We start from the raw sequence: 18,820 nt of genomic DNA on the forward strand, positions 1-18,820 counted from the left end.
GTTCTTTCTAAGAGTGGCCGACTTGAGAGGTCAGCCACGCCCCCTGTCGCCCAATGGTCTCTGGAGAAGAGAGTCACAGGTGTGGGGGAATAAAACTATTCCCTCATCCCTGTTGATGTTAAAGCTTCCTGATCTTGATGGTTTCTTTGATCCAGCGTTTGTGTTTGTTTCCTTCTGTCCCAATCCATGATGTGATTTTCCGTTCTGTAGTGCTCTGATATTGCAGACGCGAGATTTTACTGTTGTGCATTTCCTTTTCCCATCCTTGTGAGTCATCCTGCCTGACAGATGGCATGTTGAAACATTTCATGAGATCAAAGTACATTTCAAAGTACATTTCCTGGAAAAAGTTTTTTTTTTTTTTTTTTTAAATAAATGAAACCTTAACATATTATATCGGAAAAAAAGGCGACAAAATGAACTTACTGGAATTATCAACCTGATTTTGTTCACTTCCTATGTTATGTGACATTTTGGCACAGTGTCCCAATTCTTCTTCTACATCTCTTGTTAAACAGCGCTTTGCATCCAGCATTTTGATGCATTGCGGCCACCGCTGGTTTAAATTTGAACAGTATTTGCATTGGAAATATCTAATCGACACATAACAACTGTGATCTTGTGATGCAATTTTGACAGTAAGTCATCGTTGTGTCAGATTTGCATCCACAGGAATAAAATCCACAATGCAAGTGTGATTCGGGTGCATGAATTTTACATGTGCACACGGGAAACCTTTGACTGTAACCTTGCCCCATAATAAACAAAAACAATTCACTTTTCCAAAAATTGTGCATATGCCTATCGTGTTGTAGACCTGTTTGACATCCCAGCTGAGTGAGGGCAGGTGGAAAGGTGCTCAGGTTGTTTGTCAATTGCAGTGCAACAACATGGAGAAAAAGGACAAAAGTGACATATATTTGCATGCACTCAACAGCAAACTTATGTGTGCACTTTTTGACCAGACATGATTCTTTGTGATGAATAGACTAGATATCAGAATGTTTGTGTGAGTCATATAGTCAGAGTTCTTAAATGTAGAATGATTGTTTCCTTAAAGAATAGAAAAAAGATTGTTTCACTTTCAGGAGATGCTCCTCAATATCTACTCAAACAATGTTTTTAACTTGAAATATGTGTCTAATATAATATTTCTAGTACAGAATATGTATTAAGGGTCATGAACTAAGACTTACCTTCATCCAAAAGGCCTGAGGCATTAGTGTGCAAAGGGTTAGACCATGTCATAACCCTCCAGGATGGCTTTAGGGCAGACGAGGGCAAAACAAACCAAGGGTCTTGGTTTCCTCTTTGACCGCCTCCAGAATAATTGCACAAAATGACTCTAACAACACACAAACGTGAAAAAATACACAAAATTAAAAATAAGACGACTACAATTCTACAAAAAAAAAACAAAAAAACAACAGAAATAAACTTAATAACTCCAAAACACAAAATGTAATGTATAAATACACAAAATGGCTAACAACATACAAAACAACAACAAGAAACACACACAATGAGATTTAAATACACAAAATGACAAAATGTACAAACAACAAAATTACACAAAAAAAACTCCATAAACACATAAAACGACCAAAAGATCAACACAATAACTATTATAACGCACAAAATGGGATAAAATATATACAAAATTACAACAAAAATATATAAAACAACAACAAAAACACTATAATAATTTGTTCTTCCCTGTATTGATTCTCAGATTGGTCATTATTCTAAATATTGACATAAATGTTGATCACTTGGGCCTCAGATCACATTTTTCAATCACATTTTTGTGGCCCCCAATGTGATAAAAAGTGGTGAAATGGTGAAAAAGGTTCAAATCTTTCAAAGCGAAGTGTATTTTATTTGTTTTTAACTCATGTAAAATAAAACGTGCAAAAAGTTTGTGCTGCTGTCTTTAGTGATCAATATTGTGAAGGATTAGAAAAGGAACTATTAGAAAGTTAAGAGGTTTACTGGAGTGTGAGCCAAACAAGTAAAGACAGTGTTGTGTGCACCCATAGAGGGGTGAAGGATTGGGTTTTTTTTAAATGTTTTTGTTAGTGCTGCAGTGACCCAGCACTACACCCCATTCACCCATCCATCCATCATCCATCCATCCATCTCACATCCTCCACCCCTCCCATCACGCTCTCTGTTGCAGTGTCTTTCTGGACCTTTAGCCACACACACACACACACACACACACACACACACACACACACACACACACACACACGCACACACGCACACACACAGACACACACACACAGCCCTCAGCTTCTCTCATCCACACGCACACACACACGCACGCACACACACAGCCCTCAGCTTCTCTCATCCACACACACACACACGCGCGCGCACGCACGCACACACACACAGACAGCCCTCAGCTTTTCTCATCCACACACACACACCACACACACACACACACACACACACACACACACACACACACACACACACACACACACACACACACACGCACACACACACAGACAGCCCTCAGCTTTTCTCATCCACACACACACACACACACACGCACACGCACACGCACACACAGGATGATAGATTTTCTCTCCTTTTTTTGACTAGAGCACAGAATCATTCCGTGTGATCCAACGTGCTGCACATAGTGCTGCTCTACTGAACAGTAGCGGTGGTTTTTCCTGTGAGACCAACAAACTGCCCGCTGGCCACTTTGACTCCTGCTCGGATCCAGACATCATGGCGTGACACGCGCGTCCCCACCTAACGCTGCTCGTGTTGTGCAGGTGGAACCACTTGGAGCGAGGCTGAGGAACCGGACACACACGGACCCATAGGATCTCTGTTTAGTGGGGTACGTGGGGACCGATCTGTAGCACGAGGACGCTCCGGTGTTGAGGGGGAATGAACGAACGTGTGGGAGGACGCGGGATGATAACGGTGCAGGGGTGGGATTCCATCAATGCGCACCAGACGGAGGAAGTTGTGACAACGCAAGGCATCGGATTTTTGAGGTAAAACTGCTCTGCGGTGAAACAAGGGGAGTTTTCAAGCACTGTGGGATCTTGTTTTTGTATTTTTGTGGATGTTGGTGGTGCTCAACCTTCAGGCGTCTCAGTCTGTGGCTGTTTGCAGAGAAACACCGCAGTTGTCCATCCTTTCTCCATCTGTGCTGCGTTTCACAACGGGGCTGTGAGACTGATTGTCAGTGTTTCTAACCTCACACACACACACACACACAGATGTTATAAGACTCAATCGGACCATGTATAGGTACTACTGACGCTTCAACTCAAGGGCGGCTCTGCTCGGACCCCCCCCCCGCCTTTTCCTCTGGATTTGGAGGATTTTAGCTTTGGCATCATCTTAACTGTACAAGCCTCCAAAGCGGATCATTGTTGGGATTTCAGACTGGGTGTAAAAAACCATCACCACCATACAGGTAACTGGTAAACACTACATCTCTTGGGAGTCTTTTTGGCCGCAGATTTTTTTTTTTTTTTGGGGGGGGGGTGGTGGTTTCTCGAGCAGAAGACCAGAGTAGATCTGACCTGCTTAAAATCTGGAATAATTGAACTCTTTGTTCACCATCTGAGATTCTGGGTGAGTGTATCCTATGGGAGAAGAGAGAAGTGTGTGGACCCTAAGTCATGAGTTTTTGGATCAAACCCTTGCATCTACTGAATTAGTATCAGTTTAGGTAAGTCCATTAATCTATCTATCTATCTATCTATCTATCTATCTATCTATCTATCTATCTATCTATCTATCTATCTATCTATCTATCTCATGGTTTAGTTGCCCTGTATAGACCGTGTCCATCTGGTGCTTCAAAGCAATACAGTACAGTTGCTATCTCCACTAGTTCCATTACCAAGCCTTGCTTATACTTTACACATGGGTTGAATCTGAATGTCCACTAACAGAAGAGTATGTGCCAATATCCCGGGCGTGTCTGCATCAGCACGACACAGAGACTGTCAAACTGGCAGCAGCATTCCTAATGCCTCCCATCGAAACAAAACTGGATTATTGTTTTTCCTTCTGGGATGCCGCAACCTCGGAATGAAAAGAAAAGTGCTTTAGCTCGCAGTTGAAAATGACATGCATTGAGATGAATGTGTGATTTAAACGTGGGGACGAGGCCTCAGCATGTGGTGTTATTGAGTTGGGGGGGAAGATGGGGGGGGTGGAGATCACTTTTTTTTCCTGACATTCGGAGAAGGTTTTGGATATGATGAAGAGAAGTAGAAGAACTGATGCAGCATGATAATGATCTCATTGGTGCTTGTGAGTGAATGCTAGCCATTATGTCTGCTGCCTTACGTTTTTTCTGCCCTCCTCATCGTTTTGCAGTTTAGCCTCCTTAGTTTAGTTACTCAGCATTTACCGAAGAGTTGGTTACACCACTAGTTTCCCTAAACTCTGCATGAGTAGTCATGTTTAGGCCTCTTTAAAATACAAGTTTTCTAGCCCATGTAAGATAATTGAGGTCCGTGGTGTCTGCTCTGAAGAATTGATCTTGTAAAATCCATTAGATCGAGCAGGGCTTGGATGTCAGTATCTTACGCTGAATTCAAGTGATCATCGCTCATGAAGCTCTGTTCTACCTGCAGAGTATCTTTCAACACATCTCCCTGGGGAAGGCATAGCTATTGGCCAGCTGTGAGGCTGCATAAGGAGAGCTAGTGAGTTTTACTGCTGCTTGCAGTCCTATTGGCACACAGCATACACACCTCATGCATTCTTGTCTACTCTTGGCCTTGGACATATGTGCAATAGAAGGCCACAGCCTGCTGCGGTTCAATGGGAAAAATAAGCAATTGTCACAAAATCGTTGCTCCGTTTTCTGACAGATGTGTGATGGCAATGGGTTTTAGGCTCTAGTAATAAGATAAAGCCAAGCACTCAGCTCGAGTGTTTACGACCAACTGTTTAACTCTTTTTTTTTTTATTTGTTACCTTCTTGAATAAATTATAGACATTGGAAATGTGTTTGGTTGAAGCTGGTTTTCACATAAAAGACTTGAAGAGACTTCTAAATCAGAGGTTAATGAGGTTTCTTCTAAGGAGGTTTGATACCCTTGAACCGTATTGGATTTGTAATTTGAATGAGGAGTGTGTGTGCGTGTGTGTGTGCAGCAGTCCTCTTACGGGTTTAGATGTCTCTTCTTTTAACCAGCTGTGCATGTTGCGGTAAGTGGCGATGATCGCGTCCGTGGCTTGACAGTGTGTTGCAGGATGTTACAGCAGAAGCTCGGAGCACTTGCCGTCATGTATTTGCCTAATGAAATCAGACAGGATGGCCATTATCATTATCATACATTATTGCCAACTCTTCCACGTTCTGCGATGCTAATGTAGGCATGAATCAACAGTGGAACAAATTCATATCTCAGCAGGTAATGCATAAAGAGACAATTAAACTGACATGGGTGCAGAATTTTTGTAATTTGCTTTTTGCTTTCTCTCTTAGGTGAGTGAGGGATTAATGGGCCGTTTCTGCTTTTCCCATTCTGTTGCTCGTGTTACAGCAGATGCTTGTAGTGCTGTTGTCATGTGTTAGCTTTATAAAGACAGGACTGGTGGAGGACTATCAACCACTGCAGTAATGAGAAAATGACAATCAAGCACTACACAACAATGCATTTAGGTTAGTTTCGCTCACATACATTCAGTTTATTGAAAATGCAGTGAAATCCGTTCTCTACGGAAGATTGGCTGGATTTAATGATGGGATATGATGTTTAAGGTTAAATTAGCTGCACAAATCTAGTGATTACTAGATTTGTAACATTTCTGTTGGTAAAGGCCCTGCTACCCACTGTCGGGGGTCCCAGGCCAGGAGGGTCAACACTAGTGACAAAGTGCGTCTTTGTATCATGGATTTGTATTAAAGAACAGTCAGTGCACTGCAAAAAGTGAAATGTTAATGAGATTAAATGACCTAATTTAATGCAATGTAATGCTTAATTTTTGCCTGATAAGATATTTGATCTTACCATTTAGATTTTCAGAGTATTTGACCTATTTCACATGTTTTTATTCGTTTAAAAAATCTTGTTAAGCCAAATTGTCCTGTTGTGTTGGAAGATAATTGTCTTATTGTATTTGCCAATAGAACAGGAAAATTTAGCTTACCAATATTTTTTTTTAAACAAATATGACAATTTTTAGTATAAAGTATAAATAAAAGTGTATTTACTGTAGTAGACATTTTTAGTTTTAATGAAATATCTTGAAGTAACTTACCAGTTACACAAAAACTAACTGGTAAGAAGAAATATCTTATCATTCAAAAATGCGCCCGCCTTTAATTTAAGATATTTCATCGTATAAAGATTAAAACTTTTGCAGTGTTTTCTACATGAACTTTACATTTCAGTGCTGAGAAAGATAGGTTGTCACTTATTCACTCACTTTCTTCTCCGGTGCTCAGCGCTGCCACAACAAGGGTTCCATTTAATGTCTTACTGAATTTCTGTCAAAACATTGGCGCTGTCAAGAATAATGTTTTTCTCAGTTTTCTTTGTAAATCACGAGCAAGGGGCTTCTCATGGGTTGTCTTTTGAATATCCCTCTGCTGTATGTATGTAATTTATGTTATTATTGATTATGTACATACTGTTTATTCTTCTTCTTTACAATGAAATACATACATTTGTTTCATTGCATAATTATGACCATCACCAGCCCTTTCTAGGGAAAGGTAAGAAAAACGTTATGAAAGGGAAGATATAAAAAGAGAGGACAGTGGTTACACCTTGGTGAGGGAAAATGGAACAGGGGAGAGGGAGTTAGGGGGGGACAGTGGAAGGAGTGGGGTAAGTTAGCTGAGTCATCTATTTTGTTTGGGATGCAAGTGTAATGTGATGCGACTGTTGTGCATACTGTGTAATTGTGTGGCTCTGAAGTGAAGTAATATAATGTCTTATGCTTATGCTGTTACAAATATGAGTTGATAACTCACAAATAATCTGAAGCCAATAAAACACAGTTAACTATTGAACAAAAAAAAAACCTAGTCTCTCTTGTTTACCTCCATTTATGTTATCAGCTGATAGACAGTAATACATGTATTTCATAGGCAAGGCAAAAGTTGTAGAAAATAATCATTTCACATATTAATAAAGATTGAATTAGTATCCACCAAAGCACTCAAGCGATTGAAACAATGTAAGTTATACTTCATGTAGGTTTGAGGGTTAGTCAGCAACAAAGAAAAAGAAAAAAGCCTTTAAATGCACATGAATAAATAGGTAAACATCACAGTGTCCTTCAGAGGCATAAAACACTTTCGCTTTGCTGCATCGGGAATTTTACCACTGGTAAGAGCAATAAAACCGTACACTAAACAGTGACTGCAAAGATGTGTCTAAAGCTGTAAATGCACATATTTATTACTTAGGACATTTGCTACAGTGCTTTTTCTGATAATTTGAGCAAAACCTATTTGATGCAGCTATAGATACAGTGACACAGGCACGCGTGAGAACCGAAGACTCATGCACTGCAATAGTGCACAATAGTGCTGGTTTGAAAACTATGTTGCACACACTTTCAAAGTGACATTATTAGCTTTGACCCCTGACCTGTTCATAGTGTGCACTTCCGCTTATGCATTGCATGATGGAATAGGATGAACCGTGAACAGGAAAAGCAAAAAACAGTGTTGAAAATAAATCAAAGAATTGCATTGAATGTCTACCATTGACCTGATCAAAGTTGCTATAGCGCACATTGCTTAAATGAAAGGTAATGTAAGGGTGCGAAGATATTTCTTCTTACCAGTTTGTTTTTGTGTAATGGTATTTTACTCACATCAAAATCTTTTATTTAAACTAAATATATATATATACTAAATGTACTTATGTTTATACTTGGAAAAATAGATAATTTGCTTATTAAAATCAGAAAATGATCTGCCAACAGAACAGGGAAATTTGGCTTACCAAGTTTTTTCTTTTTAAAACAAACAAAAACATTTGAAGTAAGTAAATACTAACTCGTAATGCGAAATATCCTATCGGGTAAAAAAAGATTTCCTTTTTGCAATGCAATTTGTCACAAAAAGTGACAAAGTAACTATTAGTGGCTGCAGAGGTGCAAAAATATTCACGAAGGTGGTAACTTAAAAATAGGTTTTATCAATATATTGTTGTGCTTTGCTATGTTACCGCATTTCTGCAGAACAGTTACATTCTGAAGTAAGTTTTGGAAGTAATGATTGCTGCTTGGTTTCTTTTTTTTGCAGGAAGTTGTCATTTATTGTTACAGTGTATGATTGTGTGGTGGAATTGTGGCTTTCAATAGTTGACTGATAAAAAGGTGCCACTGTTAAGGCTGGCTCTGTTTAGTGCTTTAAGTTGTTGCCAGCCGCTGAGGGAAGGAATGCAGAGGGGAGAAGCTGTGTGAAGGAAGGGATATGGATTCATGGTAATCTATACAGAGGTTATAAAGCTAATTCTATCAGCAATACTGTGCAGGATGTGGTAGGTGCTGAGCTGAGTCCTGAGGTGCGCTGCAGTTATAATCCAAACATACTATATTCTATTGTTATGAAGCAACAAGACTCCAGAAACTAATTATCAACACCAAGAAACATCCCTTATCTCACTGAGCTAATTAGCACATGGAAAAGTGACATAGCGTCATGAACTAAAGCAGTGTGCAAGGCAGCAGCTGTTAGCGTTTAAAGTCGTCAGATTTCAAACCACTGTCAGGAATTCAGTTATTAATACAAAAATCCAGAAAACATCATGGAGATGTTGGTGAAATTCAGTTTTTACATTGACTACAAGTGTTCACATTCGAGTGAAATTCAAAATGCTGTAAAGAAAATTCAGCTTTTAAGATAACATTCTGAAATTTGCTAAACGTTATCAAAAATGATCATTTAAAAAAAAAAATTAACATTGAAAACGATTGCAGCAAGTTAATTTTGTCTTTGTTTTTGAAATAATATGTTATGGTTTTGTTTATTCAGGCAACTTTTTTCAGGAAGTGTACTTTGAAATGTACTTTGATCTCCTGACGTGTTTTGACAGTCAACTGTCAGTCTTCCTCAGAGGCATCTACTGATCACTGTCATGTGTCCTTAGACGGATTTCTAAGGCCAGCCTGAGAACTCTCAAGAAAGAACTCACAAGGACACACAAAAGTGATCAGCAGATGCCTCTGAGGAAGAATGACAGCCGACAGTCGAAACATGTCAGGAGTTCAAAGTAAATTTAAAAGTACATCTCCTGAAAAACGTTGTCTGAATAAATTAAGCCTTAACATATTGCAAAATTGAAAATGTATTTAGCAAGAACTTGCAAGTATATGTTTACAACAATGTTTACAGTCAAACATTTTGTTAAACTTTTGGCTCTAATTTTGATAAATCAAAAATCTTTACTTGTACAAAGTTTTCTTCAATGTTAAGGCTACATTTTGATGAAAGTGGCACAAATTGTATGTAGTACTAGTACATGTGGTTGATTTTTTGGGAATTTTATTGTTGGGCCAGCTTTAGGACTATTTGGCTTGTTTTTGCAGCTTAGACAATCTGACATGTGACTGGACCTTTGGGTAAAATTTGGTAATTTTTTTTTTGTGTGTGGAAAGAAAGAAAGAACGAAAGAAAGAAAAAGCAGGTAACTACAGGTACTATAGAACACATCTAGTCAACTGTGAGGAGAGCTTGAGTTTTGATACTTCATAAGATAGTATCAGTCAGTTCTCTTTCCCCATCCACATTGACTCGGTCAGTGTAATTATTAGTTGCATCTCTTCTCAACTAAATATATTCATGTCATTCTGTGGCAGAGTCAAACTGATGCTCTTTAGGCTGTTTGTCAGCGTCTTTATGGAGTTTGTCCATTTATGGAGTCGTTCAAGTAAGGCTAGATGATATCATTATGTAAACAAGAAACAATAGACGAAGATAGTGTAACGGCAAGCCTCCAGATGTCTAATAATGCAGCTTCTGTTATTGTACTGTTAACCTGAAGGTGACTTTGATTTAATCCATGCTTTTAGTAGCAGCATCTGGTCATATTGATCAAAATCTCCAACCAGAACATTTCCCTTTGGCTCTCAGGAGAAAGCCAATTAGGAGTGCTTCATGCTCTCATACAGATTTTAAAATGTGCACAAACACTATCTTCTCTACAGTCCTTTTAAATAATGTATAAGCACAATATCCTATTATTGAACTCTTTGTATTAGAGTTACTACTAGTACTTTTTTCATTCGAATGAAGAGCTTTTGATGTGCATTGGCAATGCTATTTCATCTTGACTTGATCATTTTGGAAAAGATAAGGCTTTCCTAATTTGCTCCATCGTCTTTTCCCACTTAAATCAGAGATCTTTGTGTCCTTACTTATTGATTTGTTTGTCAGATGTTTGTATGGCGTGCTCTACATCAGCCGCACTAGGGATGTCTAACTGTGCTGCTTATTAGAGGCTGAAAGACTATAGAAGCATTATGTTTTCCAGTGAAGTGAACGCTTGAGAGCCTCACCCTTCACATTTGTTCTTTCTGTTCGGTCGAGCTTTATTAGAGATGTATGTGTAATTCAGCTTCCCACTCCAAACATGCATTTATTTCTACGTGTTAAGAAGTCTATTCGTTGAAACTTTGCATGGTTTTTGCTGTCGTTTTTTTTTTTTTTTTTAATAACATGCCATCAGAAAAAAAAAAAAAAAAAAAACACTCAACATCGTTCTCGAACCTATAAGTCTATCAATATAAATATATATGATTTACTATTACTCATCACATTAGAGCAGACAGAGGCAACTGGCGGCCCGGGGTCGAAATGCGGCCCTCGGTCTAATTTTGTGCAGCCCCCAAAACAGAATTGTAATTCATGAAGTTGTAAGTTATATGAAGCCCAACATAACACACTAAACTCCAGAAACATAGAAAATGACAGCAAAATGCCCAAAATGTCAACAAAAGTACACAAAATGACTACAAAAACAACAACATATACAAAAAGACTTCAAAGACACACAAAATGCCAACAAACTGACAGAAAAATACACAAAAGGACAACAATAATACAAAAAAATGTAACAAAAACACACAACATGATTCAAAAAACACACAGAAAGGCAATATAAATTTGCCATATTGCCAGAAAATTGACACAATCAATTAAAAAACACACCACATGTCTAAAAACATGTTGGGTTTGCAGTGTTAATACTTCATGAGAGAGCTCTGAAATATAGCAGGATATCTTTCCACTCTCTCTATAAATTAACTCTGTAATCCTTGTAATTGTGAGATCTACTGAGCTGCATTTGTCTGACCTTATTATTCGATATGATTATAAATTTGCAAACCCTACACTGGAAAATAAATGCATTATCTAAATAAAAGCAGCAGTAATGGGGAAAATATCTGCACATTTCTCCAAAAATGCATGAAAATATAGTCTCTTGCTCTGGTATATGTGTTTTCATCCAATATGCTGACAAAAGTCAGATTATTTTGATGTAATGCTTAAAGTTTCTCTTTAAAAAAAACTGAAAATGTTTACTGCCGTTTAAATCGCATATACTGCACATTTTCTTCACAGAGTAGGTTTTTGGTTGTTGTCGGCAAAACATTTTTTGCAAGTTACAATTGATGAGGGTGGTGAAAATATATTATGTTTATTTAGGATGAATTATTTGCTGTATTTGGAGTTAATGTTTCACTGTGGTGGGTATGAATAAAAATAAAAATATGATTAATCCAGATATGAATCTTAAGAGCTAATGCAGACTCTTTGCAACACAGAGTAGTTTTTTCAATGTATTTTTTTATGCAAGTAGTGTATAACACCTTGATCAGCACATTATTACTTATGCATGGGTGGGAGAACTCTTAAGTAGGAGGATTTCTTGCTGATACAGAGTTTGAACTCTGGCTCTGGAAAACTCCAAAATGAACAAATAATGGATGTTTTTTATCCGTGCTTTTCCTCTGTTCACTAAAATTAAGTAGTGAATTATCAAATCTGCAGCACAAAGCCTTGAATAAAGAGTTACCTTCAGTAGTATATTAATCTGTCCTGATTTTTTAATAGCATTTCTTTAGGCAAATTTTTGTACTCTGGAATTTCCAGAGTCAGTCCCACATGTCATCGTGCTGACTGGCTGTTTAGTGAGCCGTGTAAAGCCTGCAGAGCATGAAATTTTCATGTGTTGCATGAGTGTGACCATACTGAGGATAGCATAGATTAGCATAATATAATTTACATGATGTGGCTTTGGCTCCTCATTATCAGATGATTCAACGCTCATTCGGAGTGTTTCTTATGGTTTGCCTTGTTCGCCCATCTCTTCCATCTAAAAGCCGTTTCACACGTTCGGAAATATCGCTCTCGCTCAGTTCTCGCGCATGCGTTCAAAAATCCAGAGGGATAAACCCGTCTTGGCTGACAGCGAGTCTGACAGAGATTTCGATTATTTTTCTCGTTGGAGCATTGATTCCTTGAAAGATTTCTTGTGTAAACGTGGAATCGGTCTCAAAGGTAGAAAGACTGAGTTAGCTGCTTAAGCTAATGCTGCACACGAGCTGAAAATTCAGCTTTTTTTCCCTGACTTTTTAAACTGTTTCACTTATCGACCTGTCCATCTTGTGCACTTCCTTCAAATTTGTAAATTGAATTAAAATAATAGCTTACAAAAAATAATCATGGACATGTTAGGGAATATTGTACCTCGTAAATCAATATTTCAGTGCAAAGAAATGACATTTGGTGATTTTATCTCCTTTGAATATATGTCGTTCTTACTAAAAAGTGATTCAAGAGTTCTGTTTTTAGTCGTTTATGGACCCCCAAAATATTCTGGAAAATTCATGGATGAGTTTTCTGAACTGCTGTCAGTTGTATGCACTGACATGCACTATGTACAACTTTTTATTAATAGCAGGTGACTTTACTATTCATGTAGACAATAAACATGGACAATACTGCGCTATACAAATACAGCCCTTCAGTTGTTAAAAGTGCTCGGATCGGATGACTATTAAACGCCGTTAGGTTGGAAATATTAACAGACTGACTGAGCTTGTTTACGTTTTTATCCCTTTCGACCAATGACCCCCCCGGTCTTGCATGCACGGTTCCAGAGTGTGAAAAAGCTTCGTCATCTTCACACAGCAATCAGAAGATAGAATAGAATCACTTTATATGGGTACCCCAAACAAACTATGTATACCTAAAAACTGAAGAGCTTCAATCCAATCGTCCTCGGGAAGTTCATTTCATTTCATTCATTTGTTTTTTTTTTTTCGAGCAGGGACAAGAAAGAAAAACATAAAGGAACTAAAAAACTTTTTGGTACAAGGAAACTCCAAAAGAGAAAACGATCAAAGATGTTCAAAATAATATATATGATCAATGTACACATAATTGCAATAATATGTTTGCTCGAAAAGAAGTAGGAAGACTTGGTAATGGTAATACATTACATTCATTTCAATTCACATACAAAGACAAGACTAGCTACAGATGTAAAAGGCCTATTATTTTCAATTCTCTCAGCAAGCACAAATAATTAAAAACTAAAACTAAAAACTCGACCCAAAGCAGATATTGTGAAACTTTTCAAAATGAATACAAACTTACAACATGCTTTCTCTTTAAAAATTTATTCCCAGTTTTTTAATGGTGTTGCCTCATTATTTTTTATTTCCGTAGCTTCGTGCAATGCAGGTTTTCTACTTCTTTGAATCATTACTTTCTCATTCTTGAGATAGGCTCAAACTACATCTAATCTTATGTTTGCTTGTTGTTGTTGTTGTTGTTGTTGTTGTTGTTGTTGTTGTTTTTAGCTTAGCAAAACCCATTTAAGATTCATTTTAATTGTGCTCTTACACGAGAACTGAAGCTCTACCATGTTGTCCAGCATAATGTTGGTTCACTTCCATACAGTCATTTTATTAATTACTGGATTCCTGGATTTGCTTATGCATGTGTCCTTGAACACTCTTTACTAACTTGTAGCCACTAAGAAAAAAAAAAAGGTAACAAACTGAAGCACTTCTCACAGTCTACTCCACTTCAACTCTACATAATTGAAATCCTATTTACCATTCAAGCTTTCACAGAGATTTAGTACTACACATTGTACCTAAGACACTAAGACAGTGTGCCTACGCTTGTATGTTGTGTGTGACTTCTAAAGATGCAACCGACCATCAAGAGCTGGGTTTCCTGATCTCTGTGTAATCTATGAAAATCTGATGCGATGCCTCCCACATCTCTGAGTTCACAGCTCTATTCACACAGTGTGATGATTATGGAGTGAGACCACCTTCAGATGTTGAATTAAACCCACAGAAAGAGAAGTTATTGATTCCCTCCTCCATTTAGAAGAAAATGCCACCAACTTGCCTGTGTATCCAATGTCGCGATGGCCGTAAGCTTTGTGTTAACACATTAGACGTGCTCTATATGTTGTGCCATTAAGATCATCAGCGTTATGTGCACAATTTAACCTTTCGAGGTCGATGCGAGGTAAATTGCTTTCTTTTGAAAAACATTGAGTGACAAAATGCAGTGACTGGGAAAGAAAACAGTGAAATGGCATATGGCGAGTGTTAGTCAGCAATGTACACAGATTTTGTTCTCTGTCCTTATGTTAAAGCTAACACCAAGAAGAAACCAGTATTTTTAAAGATGCTACAATAGCTTTTTATTAAAGTAAATAATAGGGATGTAACGATTAATCGTAAGGCAGTTAAAAATTGATTCATAGGTATCACAATTCACATCGATACTGTGAAAATTGAATCGCAGTACTTTTTTAAACCAGCAGAGGGTGCTATCCAGAAGTGTTGGCGGTGGGCAGAATCTACTAATACTTTCTTTCTGGCCGCCTTCTACTTTTAAACATGTTCATAAATGATTACTTACTGCTTTAGCACCGAAAAAATATCTGTAATATTACGTGAATATCTGTGAAAGTCACGTTTTTTTTATTAACTCTGTCTGCTAGCAAAGCATCTCTTCTTCACTGCAAGATATCTGCATGCCAACCGACCACTGGGTTACCAGCGCCCTCTGCTGATCCAAACAAATATCTGACCTAAATACAGTGAAATTACTGTTTGTTTTTTTAAGTCCAATTGTTAAGGCACAAAATACATTTTCAGTGGCACTTTTAAAAAGAACTATTATGCAGTTTTGCATTGTTTACTATAGAACCAGAATTTAAATTAATAGGCTTCTTCATTTGTATTATTCCTTTATTTATTTCAATCAAGATTTATTTTTAGTTAAATTGCATTGTTTTGAATAGTTTATCAAGGGATTCTTTTGGCAATGAAAAATAAAAGGAAAACAGTATCGTTTTTTTTATAGTTTTTTTCCAACAAAAAATAAAGTAACATTTTTCAGGTTTTTGTTGTTGTAGGTTAAAAATCCATCTTGGGAAACTTGGAAGTGTATTTCAGTGGGAACATGCATCATCCTAACCATACTTATTAGTAGACAGTATATACTCGTTCAGTTTGTAGTGTGTAGTACGGAGTCTGCCTATTTGTCATCAGAATATGAGTAAAAACACTCCGTGAAGTCATAACCTACAATGCAATGGGCAAAAATATCAACAAACTGTGTTGACAGTGGAGATGAAAACAAATTTTTCGAGCTGTGATTTATTGATCCCTATGGCCTACACTACGGTTTTATCTGATAAAAAGAAAATGTCTCCAGCTGCTTTAAGTAGTGGAACAAGCCAACAGAAATCTAGAGGCAGTAAGGCTGTTGAGCTGCTAATGCAGTTAAGATAAAACAGTAGATGCATTCAAGATAAAAACACAAAGAACAACCTCAAAAAGGATGTCAGTCAAACCATAGTCAAGGATGCTTTTGTCCTGTTGTGGTCCTCACCAATAGCCATAAAAGCTATATTTGGAACCAGTCTTAACAAGAAGTGGATCAAGTGGACAAGTGCTTTGATTCGTGCTACAACTGTCAATTCATAATAATGCAATATTCGTGCCTTACTGGGGCTCTGTAGGTTGTCACTGGTCTACTAAAGTGCAACATAAATCACTCACTGATGAAGTAGAACATAAATCACTGCATTGTAGCGATAAAATGTGTCTGTTCTGCTTAGAAAAACCTGTGACATTATGGATAGCCAAGGATCTATAAAACTCCTACAACAACTGTAGAAAAATAACGTGTGAAAATTATTTGAGAATTTCCTGAAATGCTACGTATTATCCACAAACGACTATAAAAGCTGCTTGTTATGCTACAAGCTATATTTTAGTCAAACACAAATGTGGTTTAAATCAGGTGTTAGCAGTTCCAATCTAACCATTTTTCATCCATAACCTACATTTCCATCCAGCACATCAGAGTTCTTTCTGTACATGGCATTTTTGCTACACTACTCCCATTTCTGCCACTTCTTCATCAAATTTCAATAACTTTTCTGTACATTTTATCGCTTTTAACCTCTTTTGCCCATAATCGATGCTTATTTGAATTTTAAACTTATATGAATCACATTACATTTTGCTGACTTTATGGATTAGCCCCAAAAATCTCTCCCCTTTATTCCCCCTTATAGATAGCCCTGTCTCCACATGACTGTTCTTCAATGTTCATGTCTGTGTTCAACCACCTTCAGATGCAATGGGGGTCCCCGGTCTCTGGAACCTTTATTTTGGGGTTGTGGGCTGAAAAGCTTGAGAATTACTGTTCTAGTGCATTTAAATTAAAAAAAGCTGTTATTAAATAATGCAGTGGGTTTTTATCACAAAATACACAATGTTTTAATTAAACATGTTTAGGGACCCACCACAGCAGTGGGATTTTCCCCTTCAACACACAGCTACTTAACATTAGAACATGTTCCTTTGGAGCCCTGCTAACCCACAGCACTGCATGTGTTTTTCATTCCTAAACTGCTCAATTTTGAAACCATTGTAATTGTGGCAGCGTAATCAACAGCCTGGACGAGTGGTTTGCATGCCATGACTGAAACTTTTTAGTGACACTAGAGAAGGTGTGTTTTTAGGGCAGGTGGAAGACTTTAAAGAGAAACTGCTGCTTTCTCCTGACCTGCCACCAGGAAGGAAATTCAAAACATGCCTTGATTATTTGCAGGGCGCCTGGAGCAGTTAAGACACTATATAATCTCCAATGAAGAATCTATGCTGTGCTAACTAGTAGGGATGGGCGATATGGACTAAAAAAATTATCCCAATAATGACAAATCCAGAGTCCAACCTTCTTCTACTCCTTCGTTAGGATCACTGACCTGTTTATCTGTTTATTGTTGCGTTTATAACACATACCTTTAACTGCGTTCTCGCGCGATTATATAAATATCGTGAGAACTGCTCAGTCTCGTGACGTCACAGTCGTCCAACCGGAGTGCACCGTGGTGCACCGGTGTGGATTACCAGACGGCGGACAGCGGGGCAAAACCAGATCTGTGCCGTGGCGCAGCGGAGGCGTATCCAGTGGAAACCCCCAGTTAGGCTAAAGTGTTGAGAGTTGGACCAGGATCAATCAACAGCACTACTTCATACCCAAATACATTTGGTTTTGGGGTTTAGTTACTCTTTGAATTACCCTACCTGACAGCTGACACCACAAAGCGATACCCCAACATTATCCCTGGAGGAAAAATGAGTATTGGCAGGTATACATTGATATATGCCAACCTAAGTTGTGTCAGAGAAAACCAAGCCTGGAGAAGGTCACCTGTACATCATCTTCCTCTGAAGCAATATTAAAGACCTAGGGTTCAACCTTCTCACTTATACACATGTTCCACCCAAACTGCAAATCAACCAGCACAGCTCTCGTCTTGTTAAAAAGTAATCATGTTTCAGCGCTCAGTCTTTTGAAGCCCTTCACACTCACAGTTATTGATGACACCATTCGTCAATGATATCTGCTCATTAGATTGCTTTGACAAAAGGCATTTTCTGTCATGAGTCTTGATAGATGAGGGTTGGATTTCGCCATTGTGTGTGCGTGGTGTCCATCGACTAAAAATGGCTCATTTGTGATGGCCCAAGATTAGTGGTGTAGGACATTCTAAAGCCTGTCACCCCCATCCACGACGGCTGAATGGATGGATGCTTGAAGGCTTCAGGCTCATTCTGCTGATAACTTATTTGAAGTGTCCCGTAAGGATGTTGGTAGTCGACCTTGGTTTTTACCGGGCTGCTGTGTTACGCTCCTGATGTGTCAAAGCCCACGCTGACAGTCCACAATGATTTATCTTCCAGAGTTAGTGGTTTGAGATGATGATTAAACTTGGGTATATTTGACAGCTTGACTCACCACATAATTGTGCAGAGATTAATTAATACGGACAGGATTGTTACATAATTTGTGCCATTAGGTTTGAGTTCTTCAGTGTTCATGACGTTCAATAAATAGCATATTAGAAGGTTACATTAACCATGTGGATTCATTTGTGTTTTGAAGTAATTTTAAATACATCATAAATAAAAGAATACCACAGGGAACCGTCATAGGTAGTAATTAACCTGTCAGCTTGTAATGCAATAAACCCAAGGTAACTTACTAAAACTAATAAAGCAAATACAGTTTTTATTAATATTTGTGCCAAATACCATATTTACCGTAATTTAAAGTGATGACAATATTGCTAAATTGCTAACTTGTTATTTTTAGGTAAAAAGTTGAGGGATATGGTAGATTATTTGTAAAGGAGATATAGTGAATGTAAAAAACTATTATTGCATTGTTTCTGTGTGAGTATTATATTGCATTAATTGTTTATTCACATTATAGTTTTCAAAGTGTTAGTAAATTGAGACTTTGTTA

At 37.9% G+C, this 18,820-nt stretch overlaps 1 protein-coding gene across 8 annotated transcripts in view; it reads left to right on the forward strand.

Annotated features, from left to right (window-relative positions):
- Positions 1 to 2,513: 2,513 nt before the first annotated feature.
- lrfn1 (leucine rich repeat and fibronectin type III domain containing 1) overlaps positions 2,514 to 18,820 on the forward strand; it is a 173,479-nt gene continuing 157,172 nt past the window's right edge. For 4 of the 8 annotated variants that reach the window (XM_028464813.1, XM_028464819.1, XM_028464814.1 and 1 more), the window contains exon 1: positions 2,514 to 3,448. The gene's annotated coding sequence lies outside the window, so the exon portion shown is untranslated. Of the gene's footprint in view, positions 3,449 to 3,483; positions 3,707 to 18,820 lie in introns of those variants that run through there. The other 4 variants (XM_028464817.1, XM_028464815.1, XM_028464816.1 and 1 more) reach the window with 3 other exon arrangements.

The sequence above is a fragment of the Gouania willdenowi genome, chromosome 13, assembly GCF_900634775.1.
Source record: "Gouania willdenowi chromosome 13, fGouWil2.1, whole genome shotgun sequence".
Classification (NCBI taxonomy): Eukaryota; Metazoa; Chordata; class Actinopteri; order Blenniiformes; family Gobiesocidae; genus Gouania; species Gouania willdenowi.